Genomic DNA, 20,413 nt, shown 5'->3' on the forward strand with positions numbered 1-20,413 from the left:
GCACTTGGCTTATTTTTCTTGCACAAATAAAACACGTATTTATATCTTTGTGGAGAACATGAATCTGAGGTTTTGTCTAATTTTTGAAACTCTTTCTCTTGGCATCTAGGTCAAGCACTTTGTAGTAAATAAGAATATTCTAACTAGCTTGTGCAAAATAGGGTGGTACATTAAAATGATTTTTGGAACACCAAAAAAGGAATTGTTTTGCAATTCCTGAAGAACCAGACCTAGGTAGTATGAAGCAGTCAGGGTTCTTACATCTTTACAACATCTTTTTTCTCTCACTCTTGTCTTAGAGCTTCATGGTCTCTCATCTCTGTGTTCTTCACGTAAAGGATACATTCTTCTTTCCCTCTGTCTCTGAAGGCTGGCTTTGCTTCAACATGACGGTAGTCATACATTATGTTCAAATGACCTCAGTAACAATAACAAACAGAGAAAACTCTGGTGTTGTTGAATTCTAATTAAAATTCTAGGGAGAGAAACTGAATGGTGTAGGTTAGCTCACTTAGCTTCCCTGAGCAGTCAACCTATGGTCAAGGTAAAATAGTCATGGAGTACAAACACTGCACACAGAATATGTAGCATCCTTGAGAGGAATAGATAGACAATGAAAAAAAATCTGTTAGAGTGGTTTGGCTTGAATTATGTCCCCCAAAACGATACATTGAAGTCCTAACCTCCACTGTCTCAAGATAGGACAATATTTGGAAATAGGATCATTGTAGATGTAATTAGTTATATTCAGATACTGGAGTAGGGTGGGGCCTTAATCCCGTAAAACTGGTGTCCTTATAAGAAGAGGAGAGGGACACAGGGTGAGGACAACCATGTGACCACAGAGGCTGACTTTGGAGTCATGCATCTATAAGTTAAAGAATGCTGGCAAACACCAGAACTAAGAAGAGGCGAGGAGTGATTCCCTCCTACACATTTCAGAGGGAGTATGGCTGTGCTGACGTCTTGATTTTGTACTTCTAGCTTCCAGAACTGTGAGACAATGAATTCCTGTTGTTTTAAGTCACCTGCATATTGGTATTTTATTACAACAGCCCTAGGAAACTAATACAATACTCTACAACTTAATGAAATAATTGCTACTCTAAACCAGAGCCATTAGGGCAGGTTCTGGAGCCAAATCAGAGTCAGTAAGGTAGCATAGTGCTGATTAGTTCTGATGCATGAAGTAAACATCCAAACACGTGTTAGCAAAACTGTAGTAATCATTAGAGATTTAAGCCCATTCTCATCACTTGTATTCAGTATAGTAATGCAAAAGTCTAGCAGGACAATAAGGCAAGCGAAGGAAATAAAAGGCATATAAATTGGAAAGGAAGAAACAAGGATTGCTCGTGTGCAAATGGCATGATTGTTTATGTAGAAAATTCCAAAGGATTAACAGAAAATCAGCTAGAGTTTGACAAAGTTGCAAAATACAAGTTTGACACTTAAAAGTCTATCATATTTTTAAGTGTTAGCAATGAACTATTGAAAAATTAAAAACATAATACTGCATATAATTGCTCCAGAAAAAGGGAAATATGTGGTGCATATCTAAGAAAATGTACAGGGTATGCATGCTCATGAACAAAATTTGTAATGAAAGGAATCAAGGAAAATTAAATTAAATGGAGCAATATATCATGTCCTTTGATTATAAGATTCATCATGGTAAAGATGTCAATTCTCCCCAAGTTAATCTACAGATTTCACGAAATTCCTGCCAAAATCGAAATAGGATTCTTTGTAGCTATAGAAAAGCTAATTGTATGGAATACTACTCAGCCATAAGAAATGATGAAATCTAGTCATTTGTGACAACGTGGATGGACCTTGAGGGTATTATGCTAAGTGAAATAAGTCAGAGGGAGAAATCAAATACTGTATGATCTCCCTCATAAGTAGAGGATAAAAACAACAACAAACAATCACATAGAGACAGAGATTGGATTGGTAGTTACCAGAGGGGAAGGGGGGAGGCAGGAAGCTGAAAGGGATGATACATGTGTGTAGTGATGGATTGTAATTAGTCTTTGGGTGGTGAACATTATGTAATCTATGCAGAAATCGAAGTATAATGATGTACACCTGAAATTCATACAATGTTATAAGCTAATGCTACCACAATAAAAACAAAAAAGAAAAGCTAATTCTCAATTTTAAAACTTACAGCATAGCAAGAGTTAATCAAAACAGCATGGGTTTTGGCGGAAAAACAGGCACATAGACCAATGGAACAGAATAAAGATTCCATATATATAGAACTACACAAGCACAGCAGCTTAATTTTGACAAAGGTGCAAAGCAATTCCATGGAAAAGAAAGTTTCAACAAAAAATGTTATAATAATTGGACATTCATAGACAAAATGACACTTGACCTAAACCTCATACCTTACAAAAATTAACTCAAAATGCATTGTGGATCTAAATATAAAACAGAAATCTATAATAATTTTAGAAGAAAATATAGGAGAAAATATTCATGATCTAGGTATAGGCAAGAGTTCTTAGACATGACACCAGGCCATCATCCATAAAAGAAAGATATGATAAATTAAACTTGATCAAAATAAAGAAAACTTTTGCACTGCAGGAGACTTTTTTAGGAGACGAAAAGAAAAGCCATAGACGGAGAGAAAATATTTGCCAAACACATATCTAATAAAAGACTTTTATACAGGCATAATGAAATCTCAAAAAGTCAATAGTTAAGTAAATAAACTCCAATTAGAAAATGGGCAAAAACTCAAAAGGCACTTTATCAAAGAGGATAAAGGAATAGCAAATAAGCACTTGAAAAGATGTGTATCACTATTAGCCATTAGAGAAATGGAAATTAAAACTACTATGAGAGGGCCGGCCCCGTGGCTTAGTGGTTAAGTGCGTGCGCTCCGCTGCTGGCGGTCCGGGTTCGGATCCCGGGCGCACACCGACGCACCGCTTCTCCGGCCATGCTGAGGCCGCGTCCCACATACAGCAACTAGAAGGATGTGCAGCTATGACATACAACTATCTACTGGGGCTTTGGGGGAAAAAAATAAATAAAATAAAATAAATTTAAAAACTACTATGAGATATTACTATATACTTATTAGGATAGATTTTAAAATGTTGACAATACCATGTGCTGGCAAAAATGTGGAGCAAATGGATCTCTCCTACATTGCTGGCAAATATACAAAATGGTGCAGCCACTTTGGAAGACAATTTGGCATCTTCTTATAAAGTTAAACATATACTTAACATACAACTGAGCCATACCCCTGGTCGGTAGTTATCCTAGAGAATTGAAACTCATATTCATGCACAAACTTGTATATAAATTTTCATAACATTGCTTTGTAATAATCCAAAAGTGAATGTATCCCAAAAGTCTTTCAATAGGCAAATGGATAAAAAACCGTAGTATATCCATACAAAGGAATTCCACTCAGCAATGAAAAGGCATGAACAAAACACAAAAATCCATCCCAATTTGGATGGACTACAGAGGCATTATACTAAGTGAAGAAAGCCAAACTCAAAAGGTTACATTCTTTATGGTTCTACTTTTATGACTTTCTCAAAGTGAAAATATTTTACTGATGGAGAACAGATCAGTGATATCCAGGTTTTACAGTTGGGAGGTGGGTGTGACTACTAAGGGGCAGCACAAAGCAGTTTCTTTCTGGTGATGGGACGGTTTTGTATCCTGATTGTGCTGATGGTTACTTGAATCTATACCTGATAAAGTTTCGTAGAACTCGAATCACCTACACCCCCCAAACGAGTGAATGTAAAAAGTAATGTCACAATAGCCAAGACTTGGAAGCAACTCAAGTGCCCTTCTATGGATTAGTGGATAAAGATGTGGTACATATATACAATAGAACACTACTCAGCCATAAAAATACAAAATCGTCCCATTTGCAACAACATGGATGGTCCTTGAGAGCATGGTGTTAAGCGAAACAAGCCAGACATAGAAAGACAAATACTGCTTGATTTCACTCATATGTGGAAGATAAACATGGATAAAGAGAACAGATTAGTGGTTACCAGAGGGGAAGGGGTTAGGGATGGGTGAAAGAGGTAAAGGGGCACATATGTAAGGTGATGGACAAAAATTAGACTACTGGTGGTGAGCAGGATGAAGTCTATTCAGAAATTGATAAATAATAATGTACACCCAAAATTACACAGTTTTATAAAGCACTACAATCTCAATAAAATAATTGAAAAAAAATAATGTCTATATTTGAACAATGTCAAGTATTGTACCAATGTCAACTTCCTGATTTTGATAATGTACCACGGTTATGGAAATAATTGTCATTGGGCAAGCTTAGTGAAGGGAACAACTGGATTATCTGTACTATTTTTGCATCTTCTTGTGAGTCTTAAAGTATTTCCTGATAAAATTATAAAATAGAATAGCCAACATAATCTTGAAGAAGAACAAAGCTGGAGAATTCACCTCAGATAGTTATCAAGATCTCTTTTTCAACTTGCCATTTTTATATAAGAGATCTACAGAAGATTTTCAAAGTTTGTGCAAAGTATTCCAATGTTCCTTCTTCCTCTCACAGTGCGAAACCCATACCTACAATACACTTCTTATTTCTTCAACCCTAGTACACATGTCAAGTAGTTTAAGAGTTGCTAAATCATACTTCTACGAGATAGAAATTTATCAACTGAAGTATAGCATTGGTATTGAGTTCTTCTTTTCTCTAGCCTTATAATACCTAGGCAAAATATTGGTTTCTAAAGTTCTTTAGTTCAGATTCAGTTTTCTCATCCTATTCAGTGGGGTTGTATCTTTCATCTGGAACATAGTTAGATCCATTTGTCACAAGTTAAGTTCTATCCTGGGTACCTCTGACATCATGGCAGCTTTTAAAATATACATATAGTAAAAGCCACTCTTTATGATGGGATGGATGCATACAATCATGAATCCTCCACCTCAGTACCTGTAATGGACTGAATGTTTATGTCTCCTCAAAATTCATATGTTGAAGCCCTAACCCCCAAATGGGATGGTTTTGAAGATGAGGCTTTGGGGAGATAATTATGGTTAGATAAGTTCATGAGGGTATGGTCGTCATGTTGGGATTATTGGCCTTAGAAGAGGGAGGAGGAGGAAGAGGAGGAGGTGGGAGAGGTAAAAAGCTTTTCCTGAGTTTGCTGGGTCTTAATTGCTTTCAGTTCAAAACAATTCACATGCCAAAGGGGTACAGTTTGGGGTGACGTATTGCACTCCCACTCGTGTGTCTATACTATACTAGTATGTGTTTGCTTTGATTTTCAATAAATCTAGCCACAATATTGCTCCAAAATTTTTACGTAGACATTTAGGAACATATAATACTGAAACAAAGATATAATTCCCCATGACAGTCGTATTTATAGTAGTTTTTAATATAAGTAGACTATAAGACAAGAGAATTTATATAATGTATGATAGTAGAAGGAGATTTTAGGTCTACCACGTTTGTTTTCTATTCTCCTCCCTCTTATGATCACAATAAACTTTTCCATATCTTTCAAAACATTTTATCTCCCCAGGAATAGAGCCCATTCACAATATGCCCCTTTTGGCTTCTTCTTGTGGTTCTTTATTCCCTATTAGTTCAGTAAAATGTTAGAAGAAAAATAATATTTCCTATTATTATAACATCCACACAACTCTACACAAGCTCCAAGCAGCCCAATCTCTTCTTCATCAGATCTCCCACTTAACTGGGCTCAACACCACACTCAGAAGCAATGTATTTTGGCTACCATAAATATTTTTGATCTGTTTATTTGCCCCACTCTTAACGTGTTTTCACATTCTCCCTGCCACTTCCCAAAGTATTTTTAATTGCTTTGCCCCTTCGTTTAGATATGAATGTTCCGGATCTTTGATTACCAGTTGGTAAAGGCAATTTCCTTATTTTCACTGCATTTCACAGTGCTCTTGAACATCAAAAATTAGATACTGATATGGGCCGGCCAAGTGGCTTAGCGGTTAAGGGCGCTCGCTCTGCTACTGGCGGCCCGGGGTTCGGATCCCGGGTGTGCACCGACTCACCGCTTCTCCGGCCATGCTGAGGCCACGTCCTACGTACAGCAACTAGAAGGATGTGCAACTCTGACATACAACTACCTGCTGGGGCTTTGGGGAAGAAAAAAGGGAGGAGGATTGGCAATAGATGTTAGCTCAAAGCCAGTCTTCCTCAGCAAAAAAAAGAGGAGGTTTAGCATGGATGTTAGCTCAGGGCTGATCTCCCTCACAAAAAAAAAAAAAAAAAAAAGTGAATTAGATACTGACAGACACTTAAAAATAGCCTTAATGGGCCACTTGAACAGAATGTGATTCATCACCATTCTAATTACAGTTCTCACCTGTTGTGCAATAGGCCTCAACATTCCATACTGTGCAATTGTAAACATGTCACATGCCCAGCGTTCCTTCCAAACCGATTTACAATCAGGTAGAAACTCAGATGTGGGTTATGTGCACTCGCCCAAAGTCTACTCTATCCATTTCTCTTCACTAAGATGCGTATAAGCCATTTGTTCTATGAGACCTGTGTGACATCCACACCACGATCAATATCTGTCCCAGATGCATCTCTTACAATATTTTAGCCCAGGTACCCCAAATATAAGGTACTGTTATTATGCTCTTGTGAAAAGATAGCAAGGGACAAACATTCACTCCTCAACATTCCTGTACCTTTTACGTAAGTCTTTCATTACTTTTTATCTCACCTCTAGAAGCCACTCTGTATTTTCCATATTTTTCTTATTAGTAATTCTCATTGTTCCTCCTTCAAATTAATAAGCTATACGTATATATTTTAAATTGCATTCTAAGCATGTCCTCTCTACCTTTACTAACAATATATAATTGATTACCTGGTTGTTGATTAGATTTTCATGTGGTAGTTACATAATTTATGTTAGGGATTTTAGAAATGTGTTGCAGATCACATCAAGCTTGTTTACTTTCCTTTGAATAGCATCATCATGCACTCATGCTTCTTCAAATCATCTTTACTTGTTCTAACTGATTGTAGTCATTGTTTGTCCTCTGATGCTTAAAATGTTACTCAGTGTCACTAGCAGTCCTCATTTTGTTCTCTTTATCCCTTTAGCACTACCCCCAATAGCACTGAAGTTATGTTTACTTCATGAAAAGATCGACACGTTACAGGCTCAACTTTATTGTTTTGATCCTGAGACATGGATTTGGCTCCTCTTCAAGGAGCATTGCTTCTTTCTAATGGAAGTTAATATTAGAGCCCAAATCTGGGGATCGAACTATAAATTAGCTTCTTCTTCTTGAACACTGGAGGACAGCAGTGAAGAGACTCCTTAAATGACTCTAGTGACAGAATAAGTCTCTCTCTTTCCCCCTCCACTCCCCCCTTTGCAGCCCCTCACCCTCCCTTCCCTAGCTGTGAATCCCTGTTGATGGTTCCAACTAAATTTTTCCTTTCATAAACCTCATTTTATAAGAGATTAAACCTATGTTTTCCAGTTACAGTGTGACTGTCAAAATATATTTTAACAATCACTTATTTCCTTTCTCTTTTAATGACCCTTGGCCCAGGTTTCCTTGTATTGCTTTCCAATTGTGCCATTCTGATGTTCTTTTGTTTCAGCCTTTCCTGTGACTATTTGGGGAAAAGAAAAAAAGAAACTTGAGATTCCTCTGGAAGAATCCCCAAATCAACCAAAATCTCAGAGTTCTTAATATCATAATAGAGTTTTCCACAAGGCTAGTGACAGATAATAATGAAAGACAAAATATATACATAAATGATGACTCACAGGGCTTGGCTTGCACTCCCTATGTGTGTCCCACTGTTTGAGTGTTTCATTCACACTTTCCCTTTGTGCTGCTTTTTATTTTGTCATTCTGGATAATTTAATTTCTCACCTGCAGTTTCTCAGACATCCAGGAAACATGCATGTCTTATTTCATAGTTTTACTCCATCAATTGCTCTAACAAATTGCAAGTTAAGAAATAAAATCAAATTTAAATAAAAAGTTACTAAAGGTATTATAAACTGATATCTCGCACTCAGAAAATATACAAAGAATAGCTCCAATAAACTTGCTGAAACCTAAACCATTGTAGTTCAGCTCCAGGAAAAAAAAAAAAAAGCCTGACTGATGAAGAACGGTCTGGCTAGTCTAATAGACAAGAATTTCTGAAGCCTGTTTAAGTCCAATTTGTAGATTCATTTTTATTATGTTAATATATATCAGATTTATAATTAAAAGCATCATTTTGGGGATTATTGCAATAATCCTTCTTTAACTATTTGCCCTGTACCTACCGGCATGGAGCACACACGCACAAAAGCAAGACCCAGCATGGCGACAGCAGGCTCCTGGGCGCTGGAGCCAACCCCACACATCCAGACTCTGGGAGAGTAGCTTCGGAGCCAGCAGGTTGTCAGTGTTTTTGGAGAAAAGAAGAAATCAATTTCTTTTCTCAATACATGGCCAACAAGCAAATATATGGAAGGGAAGAAGATATAAAATTCTACTTAATTTCTTTCAAAGAATTTTATCTGTGTTTTGTAGGTGACTAAGTTATGGAAGACACAGAAACATTTTTATTGAAATTTAAAAGATATTATTTTCAATATGTTGGAGTTGATGTTGACTTTTTAGAAAATTTAGATGATTTTGAAACCAGAGATGATGATGTGTTCATAATCATGTACCCCAAATTAGATAAGTTTCATATTAAATAGCTAATATAATAAGTAAAATGCTACATTTAAATATGAGAACTCAGTCTTTTTACTAGTAGTATATATGGACATATACTCTTAATCTACTGGATATTACAAAATTAATTTAATATCCTGGGAAATAAAGTCTTTTACAATGTAGCTGAACATTATTTTTGATTTTTGCAAGTGAAAGGAACAAAATACTGAGGCATTAAATTGAAGTCAACTTATCAAACACTGATTGCTGAAGTGAGCTGGGAAAGGAAGCAGGGATATTTACCATGAAGCAAGTATTGGGACATATACTTGAAGCTTTATTTAATGACTAAGGGCATGAGAAGGAGGAAGTTTCACTTATACTAATAACTAGAATATGTAATAGTCCCCAAATATTTTTAATTAGGCTCTGGGTCAGAGAATGGCTGGTCCTATTAAAGCAAGATTCTAAGTAGTGATCTGCATGGGGAAGACCTTAAGGAGCTGCCCTTTTTCTCGCTTCTCTCCCAAGGTTCTGCCTCAGGGCCTGGTACCTTCATCCCCCACCTGTGCCCGCCCTTTTCCTGCTGATGACCCCATATGACTAAGGCTCGATTTTTATTTCATTTTCTATTCTGTTTGTTCCTCTCAGGCAGCTCAGTTTTATTTCATGTACTGTATTCTGAGGACACATTCTTTTGCCCCTTCCCACCCCCCATTCATTCATTCTGTTTGCTAGCCGCCGAAACTAAGCCCGTTTCCAATGCCTTAGATTCCTGATTACCTGAAATGGGGTGATCAAATGGTGACTCTTTCAGCTTTTAAAGAATATTGTATCTAAACCATAGGAACCAATCAGAATTTGTAAGATCAGAGATATTTTAAATAATAATCTTTGAATATAAGTAAAACATAAATTCTTTTTTTTTTTTTTTGTGAGGAAGATCAGCCCTGTGCTAACATCTGCCAATCTTCCTCTTTTTGCTGAGGAAGACTGGCCCTGGGCTAACATCCATGCCCATCTTCCTCCACTTTATATGGGACGCCGCCACAGCATGGCCTGACAAGCGGTGCGTCAGTGCGCTCCCGGGATCCCGGGATCCAAACTGGCAAACCCCAGGCCGCCACAGCAGAGCGCACGCGCTTAATCAAACCGCTTGTGCCACCCGGCCGGCCCCCATAAATTCTTCATAAAAAAAGTCTTTCTTTTTGAAAGTTTTTTTAGCTTCCAAAAAAGCTAAAAAACAAAACTGGGCATAATTGTAAATTAGAGGGGTTCACAGAAGGAGAGTGAAGGGTCTGAGTACTTTTACAATATTTTTGTTACTCCAGCTGAGTCTGTTGGACCCCGCAGTGTGCACTGCAGCTCTAAGGGAACCCTAAAGGTTCTGTGTTCTCCTCCTGTAACCTTCCTAGATTAAAGCCAAGCCAGCACTTGATGAGCCAGTAGTAGGGACTTTTTTTGAGGATAACCTTTTAATTGCATTTGAAGGTACCTGTGTCTCCCAATTAACTAAATGTTGAAAGTGTCGTGGTGTAGCTGGGCAGCTGGCATGACGCAGGGTACACGTCTACATTCCAGTTAGCCTCTTGTCGATATGTGATGGGTATGGGACATACAACTGGACAGTGGTGGCCCAGAAGGTCCCTCTGAAACATCAAATTACCTAAAAGGCTATCAAGGAATTCAGAGAGAGGCCCTGGGAATGGGTTCCAGTTACCATATCATTTGCTTCTTAGGAGAAGGGAGGGTAAGATGTATATGTACATTGATGTATATTGCTATGGTCTGAATGTTTACATCTGCCCAAAATTCATATGTTAAAATCATAAACCCCAAAGGTGATGGTGTTAGGAGGTCCGGCCTTTGGGAGGAGATTAGGTCATGAGAGTGGAGCCTTCACAAATCAGATTAGAGGTCTTATAAAAGAGGCTCCAGAGAGATCCCTAGCTCCTTCCACCCTGTGAGGACACAGCAAGAAGGCTCCAGCTATGAACCAGGAAGAGAGTTTTCGTGAGACACTGACCTTGACGTCTAGCCTCCAGAACTGTGAAATAGATTAGTGTTGTTTATTAGCTACCCAGGCTGTGGTATTTTGTTATTGTACCCCGAGTGGACAAAGACATGTGTACGTGTGTATGTATGCCCATATATGTATATATACACACATATGCATATGTGTATATATACACTGTCATGGAAAAATATTCATAATTAATTGGTGAGTTGAAAAAGCAAGTTGTAGAGGAATAACTATTCTATAACCCCATATTTGTTTTTAAAGGAGAAAGAAGAAAGAGAGACAGAGACAGAAACACAGAAAGAAAAGTAACAAAAGCCACATAATTTGTGTGTAGAAAAATGATGTATAAATGTAGGGATGCATATTAGTGTTTATTGTAGGGGAGGAAATACTTCCTCTACACTCTTAGGTTCTATGGCTGGCCTAAGAATCTGACATAAGACAGATTAACAGAAGAAAAGCATACACATTTATTTAATACTTTGACATGTACATGAGAGACTTCGGAAGGAAAATGAAGACCCAGAGAAGCCATTAGGCTTAAAACCTTATATACCTTTTTACACAACAAACGATAAAAATGTGGGGATGTGACTAGACAAAGGGGCTTGTCTAAGGGGCAGTAAATTATGGGACAATGTGTAAGAAATAGATGGTAAACTAATGGAAGATAAGGGTTATTTGATCAGGTTTGTTGTACACATCCACTTTGGGGTTGACTCTCATTCTCTGGCAATAAGAATGTTCTTTTCTTCCTGGTACATGTACTGGTACTTTTCTTATGGGAAATTTTATGACCTGCTTTTAGGTAAAAGGGAGAGGTCACCGAGTCCTTCCTGCATCTGCTGTCTCTCAGGTGCCTTCAGCTCAAAATTATCAATGTGTCAAAGTGGTACATTTGGGGTGGCCTGTTTGGAACCCCTTCAGCATAAAAAAAATTTCAGGTATACATACCTACTATTAGCAGTACTTATGTATGAGGAGTGGACAAGGATGTGGAACTGACAGATTTTAACCTTCATATTTTACTTTATATGTATCAGTAACATTTAAAAAAAAATATTTTCCCACATTTAATTGAAATTTGATTGATATATAACATTGTATTAGTTTAAACTGTACAACACAATAGTTTGAGATATGCATATATTGTGAAATGATCACCACAACAAGTTTAGTTAACACCCATCACCATGTATAGTTAGAATGTTTTTTTGTCCTGAAAATTTTTTTTTTTTGGCGGGGAGGAAGATTGGCCCTGAGCTAACTTCCGTGCCCATCTTTCTCTATTTTATATATGGTATGCCATCACAGCATGGCTTGATGAGCAGTGTGTAGGTCCACACGTGTTGCCATCTTCCTCTTTTTGGTGATGAAGATTAGCCCTGGGCTAACATCCGTGCCCATCTTCCTCTATTTTGTATATGGGATGCCGCCACAGCATGGCTTGATGAACAATGCATAGGTCCACACCTGGGATCTGAACCTGCGAACCCTGGGTGGCTGAGGCAGAGCACATGAACTTAACCACTACACCACTGGGCTGACCCCCTGTCCTGAGAACTTTTAAGATTTACTCTCTTAGCAAATTTCAAATATACAGTACCGTATTGGAAACAATAACAGCCATGTTGTACATTACATCCCCAGAAAATATTAATCTTGTAACCAGAGGTTTGTACCTGTGGACCATCTTCACCATTTCCCCCACCCCCCCACTCCTCGTCTCTGTAATCACCAATCTGTTCTTTGTTTCTATGAGTTTGTTTTTTTTAGATTCCACGTGTGAGTGAGATCATACAGTATCTGTCTATCTCTGTCTGCCTTATTTCATTTAGCATAATGCCCTTGAGTTCCATACATGTCACAAATGACAACATTTCCTTCTTTTTATGGCCAAATAATATTTCATGGTATAATGTATATACCACATTTTTTTGGTCCATTCATCCATCAGTGGACTTTCAGTTTGTTTCCATGTCATGGCTATTGTAAAGAATGTTCCAGTGAGCCAAAGGGTGCATATTTTAAATTAGTGTTTTTGTTTCCTTCAGGTGTGTACCCAGAAATGGAATTGCTGGATCATATGGTAGTTCTATTTTTTACTTTTTTGAGGAACCTCTATACTGTTTTCCATGGTGGCTGTATCAATTTACATTTGTACCAACAGTGCACAAGGTTTTCCTTTTCTCCACATCCTCAAGAACACTTGTCATCTCTTGTCTTTTTGATGACAGCCATTCTAACAAGTGTGAGGTGATATATCATCGTGGTTTTGATTTGCATTTCCCTGATGATTAGTGATGCTGTGTACGTTTCCAGGTATCTGTTGGCCATTTGTCCGTCTTTTTTGAAAAAAATGTCTATTCAGGTCTCTGCCCATTTTTTAATTGAATTGTTAGCTTCTTTGCCATTGAGTTGTATGAGTTATTTATGTATTTTAAATAAGCCCTTATCTGATGCATGATTTGCAAATATTTTCTCCAATTCTGTAGCTTGCCTTTTCATTTTGTTGATGGTTTCCTTTGCTGTACAGAAGCTTTTTAGTTTCAAGTAGTCCCAAATTTTGCATTTGCTTTTGGCGTTATATCCAAAAACATCATTGCAAAGACCAACGCCAGTGATCTCACCGCCTATATTTTCTTCTACGAGTTTTACGACTTGAGGTCTTATGTTCAAGTCTTTAGTCCATTTTGAGTTGTTGTTTGTGTATAGTGTAAGGTAGTGGTCCAATTTTATTCTTTTCATGTGGCTTTCTTGTTTTCTTAACACTGTTTATTGACGAGACTATCCTTTCCCTATTGTATATTCTTGGCTTGTTGGTCATAAATTAATAGACCACATATCCTTGGGTTTATTTCTGGGCTCTTTATTCTGTTCCATTGATCCATGTGTCTGCTTTTATGCCAATACCACACTGTTTTGATTACTATATCTTATCCCTGACTTCAAAACATACTACAAAGCAATAGTAATCAAAACAGCATGGTACTGGTACAAAAACAGACACACAGATCAATGGAAAAAAACTGAAAGCCCAGAAATAAAACCACACATCTACAGACAACTAATCTTTGACAAAAGAGGTAAGAACATACAATGGAGAAAGGAAAGTTTCTTCAATAAATGGTGCTGGGAAAACTGGATAGCCACATGTGAAAGAATGAAAGTAGACCATCTGCTTTCACCATTCACAAAAATTAACTCAAAATGGAGCAAAGACCTGAAGGTGAGACCTGAAACTATAAAACTCCTAGAAGAAATTATAGGCAATACACTGTTTGACATTGGTCATAAAGGAATCTTTTTGGATGCTATGTGTACTCAGGCAAGGGAAACTAAAGAAAAAATAAATAAATGAGATTTCATCAGATTGAAGCGCTTCTACAAGGCAAATGAAACCAGGATCAAAATGAATAGACAACCCACCAGCTGGCAGAAAATATTTGCAAATCATATATCCGACAAGAGGTTAATCTCCATAATATATAAAGAACTCACACAACTGAACAACAAAAAAACAAACAACCCAATCAAAAAATGGGCAGAGGATATGAACAGATACTTTTCCAAGGAAGGGATACAGACGGCCAATAGACATATGAAAAGAAGTTCAACATCACTAATCATCAAGGAAATGCAAATCAAAACTACACTAAGATATCACCTTACACTCGTTAGAATGGCTATAATCACTAAGACAAAAAATAACAAACGTTGCAGAGGTTGTGGAGAAAAGGGAACACTCATTCACTGCTGGTGGGAATGCAAACTGATGCAGTCTCTGTGGAAAACAGTATGGAGATTCCTCAAAAAATTAAAAATAGAAATGCCCTATGATCCAGCTATCCCACTACTGGGAATCTAACCAAAGAACCTGAAATCAATAATCCAGAGAGGATTATGCACCCCTATGTTCATTGCAGCATTATTCACTATAGCCAAGAAGTGGAAACAACCTAAGTGTCCCTCGACTGATGATTGGATCAAGAAGATGTGGTATATATATACAATGCAATACTACTCAGCCATAAAGAAAGACAAAATCGTCCCATTTGCAACAACATGGATGGGCCTGGAGGGTATTATGTTAAGTGAAATAAGCCAGAAAGAGAAAGACAAACACTGTATTATCTCACTTATATGTGGAATATAAACCAACACGTGGACAGAGAAAACTGTATTGTGGTTACCAGGGGCAATGCGGGTAAGGAGTGGACACAAGGGGTGAAGGGAGATGTATATATGGTGATGGACAAACAAAAATGTACAACCCAAAATTTCACAATGTTATAAACTATTAAAATATCAATAAAAAAAAGTGGGTAAACTAAGCTTAGATTAGTTGCCATAAGTTTGATGAACACTTTGAAATTTCAGTAATTAAAATGATTTGGGAGATAGTCTGCATTGGTAGCATATATGATAAAGAAAAAACAGAAAGCATGGAACATGAATTGTAAATGTCTTGAGAGACTCTTCTGTAGGGTGTATTTATTTTTTATCTACAATTAAATTAAGGGTGAATCAAATGTTAAAAATCCTTCTATTTGATAATACTTTGGTTTAAATATCAAGGTGAATGTTGAAATAAATAGAGAACTCACATGTAAACAAATGCCTCTGTTTAATAATTTACCAGATCACAAAGTTTGCACTAAACATCAAAGATCACAGACAGATTTACCATCTAACAGTTCAATCACTTAACTATTGGATCAAAGAATATAATTGTGTCCATAACATAACACTCACTAAACTAATTTCACATGTAGTAAATAGTTAAATATTTAAGATAAAATCATTTTGAATAACTAGAAAAATATAGGTTAATCTGTTAATAATTCTGAAATAGAGAAAAACTTTTGAAGCATAAAAACAGTAAAAGAAACTTAAAAGAAAAAAAATTGGTAAATTTACAATCATAAACATTTTAAGCCATGACCATCCATAGCAGTCAACAAATGGAAATAACCCAATGTCCATGTGCAGTAAAATAAATAAGCAAATCGTGGCCTCTTATATAAGGAAACACTATACATGAGAAAGGATACGTGAATTACAGCTACACGGAAAAGATATATGAATATCAGAAATGTTCCATTCAATGGAAAAAAGCCAGACATTTATTGTATGATTTGTTATATAGATTAAAAAATGAGTAAAATTGAACTATGATTTTGGAAAGAGAGTGGTTACCTTTGGGGGACAGTGTAGTAAGTGGACAGGCAAATGAGAGAATTCTTGAGGTCTTGGTAATATCTTGTTTCTTGATCTTAGTGCTTATTCCATTGATGTGGTCACGTTGTGAATACTTATGGGGCTGTGCACGTGTGATTTGTGAATTTTTCTGCATTTTTGTCATATTTTAATAAAATATGTGAAAAAATTCATGTGCATGAAAAGTTTCTGAGAAAACAGACAAAAAGCTTGCAGTTTATTTTTATTTTATTTTATTTTTTTTGTGAGGAGATCAGCTCTGTGCTAACATCTGCCAATCCTCCTTTTTTTGCTGAGGAAGACTGGCCCTGGGCTAACATCCATGCCCATCTTCCTCCACTTTATATGGGACGCCGCCACAACATGGCTTGCCAAGCAGTGCGTCAGTGCGCACCCAGGATCCAAACCGGCGAACCCCAGGCCGCCGCAGTGGAGTGTGCTCACTTAACCGCTTGCGCCACCCAGCTGGCCCCAAGTTTGCAGTTTATATAAAAGATAAAACATTAATCACTAATTAGCAAAAGTTGAAAAACTGGGGAATGCTCAATGTTAGAGAGAGTAGGGTGAAATAAACATTCTCACATATTTTTGGAAATGGAAATCAGTTTAAATCTTCTTTATACCAATTATGAAACAGAATCAAAAGTCTTAAAAGTAGTCACATCCTATGATCCTATAATTTCATTTCTTGGAAACCTAAACTCCTATTCAATTTTTCTCAATTTTCTGTAATTTTAATTTTACTTTCACTACATTTCTTTTTTCAACTGATATATTTTTCCACGTCCATACAATCGGCTTATTTTTATTGCACAGATAAAACATTTATTTACATCTTTGTGGAGATTTTCTCTCATTTTTGAAACTCTTTCTCTTGGCATCTAGAAACTCTTTCTCTTGGCATCTTATTTGCACTTTGTTGCAAATAAGAATAATCTATTTCCAACTGGCTTGTGCAAAATAGGGTAGTTCGTTAAAATGATTCATGGAACATTGCAAAAGGAATTATCTGGCACTTCCTGAAGAACTAACACCAAGAAGTATGAAGAAATCGGGGATTCACATATATTTTCAACCTTTTTATTTCCTCATAATAAAGCTTCCTGGTCTCTCATCTCTGTGTCCATCATGTGAAGGATACATTCTTCTCTCCCTCTGTCTCCGAAGACTGCCTTTACTTTAGTATGATGGCAGCCAGATATAATGTCCAAATAACCTCAGTTCAAACAACAAACAGAGAAAAGGCTGGTGTTGCTGAATTCAAATTTCAGGGAGAGAAAATAAATGGCATATCTTAGGTCACTTAGTTTCCCTGAGCAGTCAATCTATGGTCAGGGCAAAACAGTCATGAGTCACAAATACTACACATAGAACATGTAGCATCATTAAGAGGATGAGATAGACAGTGAAAATGTCTCCACTGTGCTGGTTATAGCTTGAGTTCTATCCTTTAAAAAGATATGTTGATGTCCTAACCTCCATTACCTTAAATTGTGACATTATTTAGAAATAGGGTCATTGTAGATGTAATTAGCTATATTCAGATACTGCAGTGGGTGGGCCCTTAATCCAATAAAATTGGTGTCCTTATAAGAAGAGGAAAGGGACACAGGGTAAGGACAGCCATGTAACAACAGAAGCTGAGTTTGGAGTGATGCATCTCTAGGCCAAAGATTCTGGCAAATACCAGAACACAGAAGAGGCAAGGAATGATTCTCTCCTACAGGTTTCAGAGGGAGTATGGCCCTGTTGACATCTTGATTTTGGACTTCTAGCTTCCAAAACTATGAGATAATACATTCCTCTTGTTTTAAGCCACTTGCATATTGGTATTTTATTACAGCAGCCCTAGTAAACTAATAAAATATGCTACAATTTAAATAATAATTGCTACTCTAAACCAGAGCCATTAGGGCAGGTTCTGGAGCCAAACCAAAGGAGTCACTAAGTAGTGTAATGCTGATTAGTCCTGATGCATGAGACAAATATATAAATACATGTCAGCAATCACTGTAATAATAATTGGAGATTTAAGTCTATGCTCATCCCTCCTATTCTGCAAAGTACTGGAAAGCCTAGCTAGGATAACAGGGCAAGCAAAGGAAATAAAAGGCACATAAATTGGAAAAGTAGAGGCAAGGATTGTCCATTTGCAAATGACATGCTGGACTACATAGAAAATTCTAAGGTATTAGCAAAAAATATGGTAGAACTAATAAGTGAGTTTGGCAAAGGTGCAGAATACAAGCTCTCAACACGCAAAAATCAATCACATTTTTATATGCTACCAATGAATAAATGAAAAATTAAAAACTTAGTACCATACATAATTGCTCCAAAGAAAGATAAATATTTGGTACACATCTAAGAAAACATGTACAAGGTCTGCATGCTGATGAAGAAAATATTATAATAACAGAAATCAAGAAAAACTAAATTAAATGGAGCAACATACCATGCTCATTGAGTGTAAGATTCATCATAGTAAAGATATAGCTTTGCACAAATTAATCTATAGGTTTAATGAAATCCCTGCCAAAATCCAGGTAAGATTCCTTATAGCTATAGAAAAGGTAATTCTCAATTTTAAGACTGTCTATATAGCAACAGTTAGTCAAGACAGCATGGTTTTGGCAGAAGAATAGACACAGGGACCAATACAACAGAATAGAGATGCCAAATATAGAACTACACAAGTATGCCAGCTGAATTTTGACAGAGGTGCAAAGCAATTCCATGGAGAAGGATAGATTTTTCAACAAATGGAGTTGTAATAAATGGACATTCACAGAAAAATACAGTGACACTTGACCTAAATCTCATACCTAATAAAAATTAACCCAAAATGCATTGTGGATCTAAATATAAAACATTAATCTATAATACTTTTAGGAGAAAATATTCATGATCTAGACATGGGCAAAAAGTTCTTAGAAGTGACATCAAAGCCGTGATCCATAAAAGAAAGATACGATAAATTAAACTTGATCAAAATAAACACTTTTATACTGCAAAAGACCTCATTAGGAGATGAAAGAAAAAGCTATAGACTGAGAGGAAATATTTGCAAATCTCATATCTAATAAAGGACTTGTATCCAGAGTATATGGATTCTCTAAATTCATCAGTAAGAAAACAAACCATCCAATTAGAAAATGAGCAAAAGACTTGAAAGACACTTTCTCAAGGAGGATAAAGGAAGGGCAAACTTGAAAAGATAGGTACCACTAATAGCCATTAGAGCAATGGAAATTAAAGCTACTATGAGATACAACTATACACTTATTAAATGGATTTAAAAATATGGACAATACCATGTGCTGCAAAGATGTGCAGCAAATTGATCTCTCCTACATTGCTGGTGAATATACGAAATGGTACAATCACTTTGGAAGACAGTTTGGCAACTTATAAAATTAAACATATTCTTAACACACAACTCAGCAATTTCACTGCTAGGTAGTTATCCTAGAGAATGTAAACTCATATTCACACACAAACTTGTATATAAATTTTCACAGCATCTCTATCTAACAATCCAAAACTGGATGTATTCCAAATGTCCTTCAGTAGGTGAATGGATAAAAAACTATAGTATATCCACACAATGGAATTCCATTCAGACACTAAAAAGCATGAACAAAGCACAATAAATTGGAAGGATTGCAAGGGCATTATACCAAGTGAAGGAAACCAAACTCAAAAGGTTCCATTCTTTATGATTCCATTTTTTTTACTTTCTCAAAGGTAAAAAATTATAGTCCTGGAAGGGGTCGGCCCGGTTGCGGAGTGGTTAGGTTCATGCACTCTTCTTCCGCGGCCCCAGGTTCACAGGTTCAGATCCTGGGTGCGGACATGTGCACTGCTTATCAAGCCATGCTGTGGCAGGCGTCCCACATATAAAGTAGAGGAAGAAGGGCACGGGTGTTAGACCAGGGCCCATCTTCCTCAGCAAAAAGAGAAGGGTTGGCCATAGATGTTAGCTCAGGGCTAATCTTCCTCACACACACAAAAAATTATAGTGGTGGAGAACAGATCAGTGATATCCAGGTTTTACAGATGGGAGGTGGGTGTGACTACTAAGGGACAGCACAAAGAAGTTTCTTTGTGGTGATGGGACAGTTTTGTAACCTGATTGTCCTGATGATTACATGAATCTACACCTGATAAAGTTTCACAGAACTCCAATCACCTCACACCCCCATAACAAGTGTGTGTAAAACCTGGTAAAATCCAAATAATGTCTGTATTTGAGTTAATAGTATCGTACCAATGTCAGCTGCCTTCTTTTGATAATATACTAGGGTTTGGGAAGTAATTATCATTGGGGAAGCTTAGAGAAAGGAACAGTACAATTCTCTGTGGTATTTTTGCATCTTCTTGTGAGTCTTAAACTATTTCGTAAAAAAATTATAAAATAGAATAGCTAACAATATCTTGAAGAAGAATAAAGTTGGAGAATAT

This window comes from Diceros bicornis, chromosome 23, assembly GCF_020826845.1.
Source record: "Diceros bicornis minor isolate mBicDic1 chromosome 23, mDicBic1.mat.cur, whole genome shotgun sequence".
In the NCBI taxonomy this organism is placed as follows: Eukaryota; Metazoa; Chordata; class Mammalia; order Perissodactyla; family Rhinocerotidae; genus Diceros; species Diceros bicornis.